This window comes from Haematobia irritans, chromosome 1 (genome assembly GCF_050003625.1).
Source record: "Haematobia irritans isolate KBUSLIRL chromosome 1, ASM5000362v1, whole genome shotgun sequence".
NCBI lineage: Eukaryota > Metazoa > Arthropoda > Insecta > Diptera > Muscidae > Haematobia > Haematobia irritans.
This window is the reverse complement of record NC_134397.1, coordinates 209,213,888-209,225,587: the sequence shown is the minus strand read 5'-3', so window position 1 is coordinate 209,225,587 and position 11,700 is coordinate 209,213,888.

The window sequence follows — 11,700 nt, the reverse complement described above, 5'->3', positions numbered from 1 at the left end:
AAATGCCCATATAAAACGATTTATAAACAAACGAATATGTTATGTTGCCACATCTCACTTAATGTGTTAGTGTTTCTTCGCAGTGATGCCATATACTGGTTATCTTCTAATCCAGAGATGTTAAACACGGCAGAGTTGATTTCAATTATTGTATTTGGGTGGCTCACATGCAATACATTACCACTGCAGACACCGTTCTATGGGCCGTTAGCAGAGAATGAAGCCGCCGAGTCGCGCCGCCGATTTTAGCCGCCGCCGACTAGTTTTTACCAGTCGAAGCCGTCGCCGAATTTGTCGACTCATCGCGACTCAAAGTTAGCCGCCAATTAATCAAAAATATTAATTTGAATCAGAAAAAATTATTAATAATGGTTGCATTTTTTGTCAAAATGTTTAACATTCCACCCAAAATCCGTCAGTATCAAGTTGCTATAATAATTTTACAAAAATTTGGCTCAGAACATTTTAATTATGTGTAAATGTGATTGTAAGATAAGTTGTACAACTAATCTCACTACCGTTCGGATAACATAAAATTGATTTTATTATGGATAATTGTCCGCCGTCGATAAGACAAATTTATATCGGCTTAGCCATCAAGCCGCCGCCGCCGGAGGCAAAAAATTAGTATTAGCCGCCGCCGACAAAAATGGGTCGGCTTCATTCTCTGGCCGTTAGCATTACATGTTTCATCTCAATGTATATTCGCTAAAATCTGAAAAAAGCTTAAAATTGTCCCACTATCTGACAAAAAATTAATCATTCACCCAAACTAATAAAACATAAATTAACTTTGATTGTAAGATTGATTGTCCGATTGGTTTGAATACTTTTTATTTAATCATTTAATGGATAATTGGCGGACGCCGAGTAGACATATTTGGGTCGGTTCAGCCCTCAACTTCTACTTCATTCTCATATCTATTTGAATTATTTTTCGGTGTATTAATATAAGACCCATGACAACGCTGCCTCCCAATAAACACAAGCATTGGAGAAATGCTTATATTCAACACGCTTCCAAATATTTTGTCAAAGATTTGGCCTAACATTCAAGTTTTTGATTTGGCCTAACATTTGTTTTTGATTTCGGTTTAAAACCAAGCATTGAATAAATTACAAGTGTAGCTTAACCAACAGACGAAAGGCATGCTTGTCAAATTTATTTGGGCAAAGCCCCCAGATTCCAAGATGGTTGGATGGACAGCTGTTTCGGAATTACCACTTTAGCAACAGCAGGAGAAGAGATTTTAAAGCGAAAATGTTAAGAAAAAAATTTGCCGGAAAAGCCTAATTTTCGAGATCTGAAAATCGGTATTTCCATATATATTTTTGTTAATTCTGGCAGCAATTTTTCATGAAATAAATGAAATTGCATTGAAATTGCGTTCTTGGTAAAAATAGTACATTTTAAAGACAAAATCTTAAGGCCGGTACATGTTCATTCTTGCGAAAAATTTTTATGGAAACCATTATTTCGCACATAGAAAGCGGCGTTTTTTTAGGTAGCTTGGAGCGCTATTTTACAGGAAGCGATATTGGATTAAGTTGGTGGTGTTGCTTGTTTTTACAAAATAACATTTTATTTTTCCTTGGGCAATTGATCTGCTATTCATTTGATCCTTTGTATAGTTTCGGAACAACAATATGGTCCGTGTTTGATTTATAAACCTGCACAAATAGTTTTTAATAAATAAATTATTTCTTAATTCACATTGCAATAAACACAAGCATTGGAGAAGTTCACCACTGTGGTATCACAATGGACTGAATAGTCTAAGTGAGCCTGATACATCGGGCTGCCACATAACCTAACCTACCTATCACATTGCAAATGGCGCCGTGCTATAAACGTCAGTTTTTCAACACTAAAAAACAAAGTATCACAAATGGAAAAAATTTCGCAAATTTTTCGCATTTTTTGGTTTTGTATGGAGTTTCAACGCGAAAACCGAACAGAGTACCGGCCTTTAAGCAAAAATTTTGTCGGAGGAGCGTAGCCTTCGGCCGGGGCTTGAGACTTTCTCCTATGGACAGGGTCCTGTAGGCTAACGCGAACCCAAAGTGGATAGGTCGTCGGGGATTGAAACTTTCTCCCATGGACAGAGTCCAAAGTGGGCTAACGCGTACCCAGGACGTCTCCGGGTATTACTTTTAGGATGATTATGTGCGATGGATACTAAATCGAATATACGTGATAATGAAGACTTTAGGGACCCATAACTCAGTGATGCCATGCGTAGGGAAAAATACTTTTTTGTAGGGATTTTTTCCTAAAGGCCGGTATGCACCTCTAGCGAAAAATTTCATTCCCATAAGAAATGCATTGCTATTTATGCTAACGAAATTTTCGGTAGCGTTCAATCACGTAAAGGCCGGTATGCACCTCTAGCGAAATTTTCGATAGCAAAAACTTATCTAAGTCTACAACAAAAGAACAGGGATGTGTACACAAATTTTAAACAAGCTAATCGCTTTTAAAAATTGTTAATATATGTTCCAAATATTCCTCAAATAAATTGTTTATTATTTACAGACCATTTAAAACTTTTACGCACACAGTAATTGTAATAAATTAAATGTTTGCTGCCAAAATATGCTTTTGACAACCCTGTTATTTTCATTAGAGGTGCGTACCAGCTTATGAAATTGAACGCTACCGAAAATTTCGTTAGCATAAATAGCAATGCATTTCTTATGGGAATGAAATTTTTCGCTAGAGGTGCATACCAGCCTTAAGCTGGTACGCACCTCTAATGAAAATAACAGGGTTGTCAAAAGCATATTGTTACGTTTTTATATTTAGGCGTTTTTAATTACCCGACAATTAAAACACAGTTCTTTTAAATAACGGCAATCTACAATTTATTTACTATGACTTCACACTTTACAATTCGTTCACACTGAAGTTATTCGTTTGACGCTTTAATTAAGACTGACTCGTTAGCAGCATGCGAACGCTTTTATATATGACGGTGTGGCGATACGAGAACATTCTGGTAGCACTTCAATATTCTGGCAACGCCAGAACATTCTTAGACAATGCTAGAAGGATCTACGACCATTAAGTTGTTTACCTGGTGGCTGCCAAACACATACACACTCACATAGATATATGCTCGCATTACTACACCAACAACAATAATGACAATAGACAATGAGATGAAATGAGAATGCAGAATAACAAAGCAAAGGGGTTGCTATTCTATGAGAGAGTAAGAACTAACATTTCGGTAAGCAAACAAAAGAACATAAAAGAAATTCAGGAAAACACTAGAAAATGAATAGATGATTCCAACAAGTGATAGCAAAATTTTATCGTTACAATTTGAAATTTCAAATTAACGGAAACCAATTTAAATAAACTTATATCTATAATTATCAAATTCGTAACACTGCCTCCCGCTTAAGCCTGTTCGTCCCGAACAGGCACAGAACCTGTTCCGTAAGGAGCCAATCGTTCCAGATGTACAACTTTCATCTTTGATCTAGGGCTGTCGTCCTTCTGAATCCGGTATACAACATCATTGATCTTCTTGATGACCTTGTATGGGCCTTCCCACTGTGTTTGCAGTTTAGGACACAATCCTTTCTTTCGTTGCGGGTTAAATAGCAGAACCAATTCTGCTTCTTGGAAGCCTTCAGTATTTACAGCACGATCGTATCTCGCCTTCATTCTGTTGCTGACCATTTTTATTTTGTTGCGCACTGATTCGTGAACTTCACCGAAAGTGTTTGGGATGTCGTTTCTGTTTTCTTCCATGGCGAGCTCATTAGGTTTAGCACCGAATATCAGATCACCAGGCAACTTCAACTCAGTTCCGAATAGAACATTGGCCGGTGTTCGAGAGGTGGAATCATGAATGGCAGATCTATAGGACAGCAAAAACTTTGGTATATGCTCGTCCCAGTCCCTCTGGCCGTTGTCCACCACTTTTCGAAGATGTTCCTCCAGGGTGCGATTAAACCTTTCTACCATGCCATCGGATTGTGGATGTAATGGCGTAGTCCTCGTTTTCTTGATACCAAGGGATTCACACATCTCTTTGAATATGGCCGATTCAAAATTTCTTCCCTGGTCTGAGTGAATCTCGGACGGCACACCGTAGCGACATATCCAGTTTTTGTTGACCACATCCACAATCGTTTTTGCCTCTTGGTTTGGAATTGCATACACCTCCGGCCATTTGCTGAAGTAATCCATGACCACAAGGACATAACGGTTTCCAGAATCACTTACTGGGAAAGGGCCTGCCACGTCCATTGCTATTCTTTCAAACGGGGCTCCAGGTCTATACTCTTGCATAGGACCTCGACTTTTCCTTGTTGGACCTTTCGCCTTCATGCACTTCTCGCAATTGGCTACCCATTCAGCAATTGATTTCTGGCATCCAACCCAGTAGAATCGTTGCTTCACTTTCTCGGCGGTTTTGGTTATTCCCAGATGACCTCCACTGGGACCATTATGGAACTCCGCCAAAACGTCTCTTATTTTGGAATCTGGAACGATGATCAAATTTCGGCTGCTCTTGCCATCTTCGCTTTCCCATTTACGTTGCAGGGATCCATTGACTAGAACTAAACTATCCCATTGAGCCCAGTATGCTTTCATAAGTGGACTTTCGGCTGCGATGTCTTTCTTGCTGGGTTTCTTATTTTCTTGTTTTGCCGAAATAATTTTTCTCAGAATGGGATCTTTACGTTGCTCTGTTGACCAGTCTGTGCCAGATTCGATGTGTAACTGCCTGACATTTACAACTGTCTCCTTTGGTTCAGCCTTCGAGTAGCGTCTGCTTTCTACATTGCTATGTCGTCGTGTCAAGGCTGGCTCAATAACTTGTTTGCCACCTTTTCTATTATCCGCAAAATTTGAATTTGAGTCGCTTGGCTTTGTGGTCGCCTTCTTCTGATTATTGTTTAATGGAGATGGCGAGATTGACCCCGACGTTTTACGCCACGTTTTACATTCCCGGGAAAGATGTCCAGCCTTATCACAGTTATAGCATTTCATTCTAGATTTATTTGCTTGCTGCTTCATTTCTTGCATTATCTGCTTTAGAGCCTCTTTTACAAATTCAATGACCGATTTCGATTCTTCACACTCGGTCTCTACTCTGCGTACTTTGTGAATTTGAGGCCGTGCCAGCAATCTCGCAGTCTCTTGTACAAGTGCAAATGTTACTGTTTCTGTGAATGTAGCTTTTTGTGACGCATATGTTGCACATTTTATGTCTGGGTCTCGAATGCCATTCACAAAGGTCTCAATTTTGATGCGGTCCACAAGTGGGTGACTCTCACCTGGGTATGCCAATAGCACCAACCGCTCAACTTCTGTTGCAAAATCTTGTAGAGTCTCATTTGATTTCTGGACTCTTCCTCTTAATTCCATTCTGAAGATGTCTTGCTTATGTTCTCCACCGTACTTGCGTTGTAGCGCAGCTATTACTTCCTTATAGTTATTTCTGGAAGAAGTTGGGATACTTTGTATTACATCGGCAGCATTACCCTTCAATGCCAACAGAAGTTCAATTGCTCTGTCGTTGTCATTCCACATGTTTCTGGATGCCACCGTCTCAAATTGGAATTTGAAAACATCAAATGAAGATGAGCCATCAAAAACAGGAGTTTTGGTTTTTGGGCCCTCGATTACGCGCACTGGACCACCTTTCATTTCTAGTTCTGACATTTTTTTCTCAAGGTGTAGAAATTTTTCATCGTGAACCACAAATTTCTTATCCAATTCCACAATTTGACTTTCAATGTGGTCTACGCGTTTCTCCATACCTTCAGAAAGTTGTTGTAACTTTTCATTAAGAATTCTAGAATTTTCGTCAAATTTCTCCACCAAAAGAAGAGAATTTTCTTCCATCATTTTTCTAGAATTTTCTTGCATTTTTAGAGCGTTTTCTTCCAGCAATTTTCTAGAATTTTCTTCCATTTTTAGAGAATTTGCTTCCAGTTTTCTAGAATTTTCTTCCATTTTTCTAGAATTCTCATCCATGATTTTTCTAGAGTTTTCCTCCATCATTTTACTCAAAACACTGAGCATTGATGTGTAATCTACAACACTCGAAGCCACAGACGGAGTTTCTACACTGCTGGTATTGACGAGTATTGATTCATCAATGTCTTCCTTATAATCAAACTCATGCGTCGCAATGTCCATATTACGCCGTTCAAACTCTTCCAGTAGACGCTTTTGAAGCTGGGCCTTATTGCCTGTTGTCGGCAGCTCCAGTTTGCTCAATTCCTTTTTTAAGTCTTCCACTCGAAGCTCATTAAACTTCATTGTAGATTTTTTTTTTCCGTTATTTCACTTCCGACACCAATTGTTACGTTTTTATATTTAGGCGTTTTTAATTACCCGACAATTAAAACACAGTTCTTTTAAATAACGGCAATCTACAATTTATTTACTATGACTTCACACTTTACAATTCGTTCACACTGAAGTTATTCGTTTGACGCTTTAATTAAGACTGACTCGTTAGCAGCATGCGAACGCTTTTATATATGACGGTGTGGCGATACGAGAACATTCTGGTAGCACTTCAATATTCTGGCAACGCCAGAACATTCTTAGACAATGCTAGAAGGATCTACGACCATTAAGTTGTTTACCTGGTGGCTGCCAAACACATACACACTCACATAGATATATGCTCGCATTACTACACCAACAACAATAATGACAATAGACAATGAGATGAAATGAGAATGCAGAATAACAAAGCAAAGGGGTTGCTATTCTATGAGAGAGTAAGAACTAACATTTCGGTAAGCAAACAAAAGAACATAAAAGAAATTCAGGAAAACACTAGAAAATGAATAGATGATTCCAACAAGTGATAGCAAAATTTTATCGTTACAATTTGAAATTTCAAATTAACGGAAACCAATTTAAATAAACTTATATCTATAATTATCAAATTCGTAACAATATTTTGGCAGCAAACATTTAATTTATTACAATCATTGTGTGCGTAAAAATTTTAAAAGGTCTGTAAATAATAAACAATTTATTTGAGGAATATTTACAACATATATTAACAATTTTTAAAAGCGATTAGCTGGTTTAAAATTTGTGTACACAGCCCTGTTTTTTTGTTGTAGACTTAAGGCCGGTATGCACCTCCAGCGAAATTTTCGGTAGCAAAAATTTATTTAAGTCTACAACAAAAAAACAGGGCTGTGTACACAAATTGTAAAGCAGCTAATCGCTTTTAAAAATTGTTAATGTATGTTCCAAATATTCCTCAAATAAATTGTTTATTATTTACAGACCTTTTAAAACTCTTACGCACACAATGATTGTAATAAATTAAATGTTTGCTGCCAAAATATGCTTTTGACAACCCTGTTATTTTCATTAGAGGTGCGTACCAGCTTACGAAATTGAACGCTACCGAAAATTTCGTTAGCATAAATAGCAATGCATTTCTTATGGGAATGAAATTTTTCGCTAGAGGTGCATACCGGCCTTTAAATAAATTTTTGCTACCGAAAATTTCGCTAGAGGTGCATACCGGCCTTAAAGTTATAACTGTAGGGAAAAAAGGACAGATTTTTCATTTTTGCTACAAATGTAAGGAATTTTTACAATTTTCAGATTTTACTATATTTTGCAACAAGAAGAGTACTTTTGCTAAACATTTCAAATATTATAAGATCCAAAATATATGGTAGTCAAGGCATCAACTAATTGAATACGTAATTCCCCGTCAATGATGTTATTGTAATGATATTATTTAGAAAAGGTCAGCGGTATCTTTAAAAGATTTTTTTGCTTTGGAATTTAATAATATGAAATAGATTTACTTTTGCAGGAAGAAACGCTTCCATTTAGGTACATAAACATGTGATGGCTTCCCCAACTTGGTGCTTCCCAATACTTTCTAATACAAAGATCACTTCAGCAGTGCATTTGCGGTTCGCTTATATAAATGTAGAATATTTATTCCGGATTATCTTTAAATAACTGTTTTACGCTGTTTACCTTTGGGCAAATTACATTCGAGCCGCGTAGGGAATTTTCAAAAAACTTCCTGGCATCACTGCCATAACTCCGAAAATAGGTCTTTCCGACAAAAATTGATATATATTACATTTTGTGTTTAGAATCCAAAAGTCTACACGCTGGCCAAAAATTGGACCAATCGGACCACTTGTACTAAAGTAGATTTAAGCCGATTTGGAACTAAAACTTTCTTAATTTCTTTGTTCGAATTTTATTATTTTTTTGGGCGGCGGGAAGAAGGGAAGTTTCTTAGGGAATTTTTAAAAATACTTCCGGCATTACTGCATTGCAATACCATTTTAAAAATGGTTATTTTAAACATGTCAATAACTAAGCTTACCAAATAAACACAATATGTAGAGAAAAGCTTACATTCAAGACGATTTCAAACAAAATAAAACAGACATTACCAAATCGGTGTTAGATTTATTGCCTATTTCTGTATGTCGAACGAGCTCTATCGATCGACTGAAATGGAAACAAACAGCTGAATTTATACCCAAAAATCAGCTGTTTCTACGCATTTCAGTCGATCGATAGAGCTTCTTCGACATACAGAAACAGGCAGTTAATTAAAAGCATTCGTTTCGGATATGAGAATGTGGCCGTCAATCTTTAATGCGCTTTACAGACTATCAGTTATACCGGACGACAGTGCTCGTGTCGAACATATCCCATATATTGTGCACATTATAAGTTAACTACGAAGGCATAATCGATACTGCTGCATGTTTATGGGATCGATAACACATTTACCGATTATTTAGTCACCGCCGACAAGTCGTATCGATCCGACACACTGTAAGATTCTTTACAAACACCGACATTCCGGATTAACTGATAGTCTGTAAAGCGCATAAGCCTATAGCCTTAGGCTATGGTCGCACTAGGCAAAAATTTGACCAAAATGAGTGTCAAACATTTTTCCAGAACCATTTTCAAATTATGTGGATATCGGTTTTGGAAAATAATTCTACCATGATGTTAATTATCCAATATGAGCTAAAAATGTTTGGTGGTTTGGCTGTAGCGACGAATTCTATTTTGATTTCTGTCAAATACCGTTAGCCGATAGTGTGACCATACCGATAGTTCATTTTGTTATAAAAAATATTTTTAATAATTTCTAGTAATAATAAAATAAAAAATAAATCTTAACACCACAACACAACCGATCTGTGATCTCCTCACAAAGGAAATTTGCCATTACATACCACCCACTAAAATAATTTATATCCCTCCACATCAACAGCACTATGCAAAACAAACAAATTGCTTTTATTTTGTTTTTCTCGCTTCATGTGGAATGTTGAGAGAAATTTCTATGTGTTTACATTTTTTGTTTTGAGAATAGCTCTTGCAGAAAATATAGGTGTACGGAGAAGGAGGGCGAATAACGATTCTCATTGTGTACGTATAATCTTGCGATCATATGTTGGCTTGCAAGGTACGAAGATGGTATGATAATTTGGTATTACAAATTCCATTTGCATGTCAGACGTATGTTTCATATGGAAACAAATCAATTTAAGCACCTCACGTAATTTCCGCTAGTAAAAAAATAGCTTACTGTCGAACATGTTTTATTTATTTACATATTTACTCAGCTAATAGCAGCCGTTAGTTAAAAATTATAACTTAAAGTTATGTAATCATTTATCATTATATCGTTAAAATGGTCCAGAAAGGACCCCTGGGCCAGTAGGGACCTCTTGAGCCAGTACGGACTAGAGGTGTGCACGTGAGTAATATTTTACTCACGCAAATTCACGACGGAAACATCTTACTCACGCACGATATTGTTTGGTAGGTCTCACGCACACTCACGAAAACAAAATTTGTATTCACACACGAAATGCCGTGACTCACGAAAAATTTTATGACTAATTTTTCTTAGAGACGTATTTGAAAACATTATTAAATTCTTAACATCCCAGGTGTCAATAAAATTGTAAATGAATTCATCTTGTAAGAGTTTTGTGTCCGTGGGCGGGATTTTTTTCGTGAGCGTATTTTTCCGAATTTCGTTACTCACGCACACTCACGAAGAATTTATTTTCGTGACTCTCGTTCATGCGCGACTTTTGGTTTGAGTCACGAACTTTTTCGTGATTCACAATAATTTCGTGTCACGTGCACACCTCTAGTACGTACCACGGCGAGTCATAGGGGACTCCACAGTCGTAGGCAGTAAATATGTGGGTCAGTAAGGACCACTGTCGTCCGGATAAACTTATAGTCTGCAAGGCATATAAAGCATATCAACAAAAGTATCAAATCGATCCCATTGATATTGATAAGAAGTCCCACTTTCAGTGGGTATATTCCATGAAATCTTCAACAGGTTAAATTCACCTAAGACAACACATCATGTTCCGAAATCATATAATTCAACTAAACCAAACGCTTTGCATCGCGAATATATACAACCAGATCGACAAGATTTTCTAGAGTTACATACCGGTTTGACACTCCAGCCGAAATTTCGTTTGTCAAAATTTTCGCAAGAGCCAGGCCTAAAATGTAAAATATCGATAATGACGTATCGCTATAGATAACAGTACTAGCATAGACCAAGAAAATATAGAGACATACCTTGATAATTCACCATGGTTTTGTTTGTTTGCAGTGCGCAGTCATTCCACTCAATTGCGCAGTCAAGTGACTCAATTTCTTTTTGGAAAACGAGAATAACCGTATAAATTAGTCAATTTGCATTACAAAAAAGGTGTGGATGAATAGTATTTTATAAACTTTCACAATATTTGGTGTTTCAACGAGAGAACAAAGGAATGAAAACAAATTAAAGCCAAATTAAAAAAATCACTCAAATGCAGACGAAAAAGAGTCATCTACGGTGTGCAGACAAACTACAGCGCTGTGAATTCACTTGAGATGTCTATACCTTCCTTGGTCTATGGTACTAGGTATGCACACCTTAGTGTGTAAATATAACCATAGCGATAGGCGGTAAGCGAAACATTTTTAACGCGACGACAAATACAATAAGCTAGTCGGCAAATATTTCTTTTTTGGATGTTTCCGAGTGTTTTTGCTCTCCGTACAGCATACTTTTTCAATATTAAACATTGATTTTGGTCTTCCCATAAGAAATACCATAGACCAATTAAAATAGAGTCATACCTTGATAGTTCACCATGGTTTTGTTTATTTGCAGAGCGCAGTCATTCCACTCAATTGCGCATCTGAACTGATGTCAACCAAATTTGGCACGCATAGCTACAATGCTAATTCTACTCCCTGTGCAAAATGTCAACTAAATCGGAGTTAAAAAATGGCCTCTGTGGTCATATGAGTGTAAATCGGGCGAACGATATATATGGGAGATATATCCAACTCTGAACCGATTTCAACCAAATTTGGCACGCATAGTTACAATGCTAATTCTACTCCCTATGCAAAATGTCAACTAAATCGGAATTAAAAATTGGCCTCTGTGGTCATATGAGTGTAAATCGGGCGAAAGCTATATATGGGAGCTATATCTAAATCTGAATCGATGTCATCCAAATTTGGAACGCATAGCAACAATGCTAATTCTACTCCCTATGCAAAATTTCAACTAAATCGGAGCAAAAAATTGGCCTCTGTGGGAAAATGAGTGTAAATCGGGCGAAAGCTATATATGGGAGCTATATCTAAATCTGAACTGATTTGGCTGA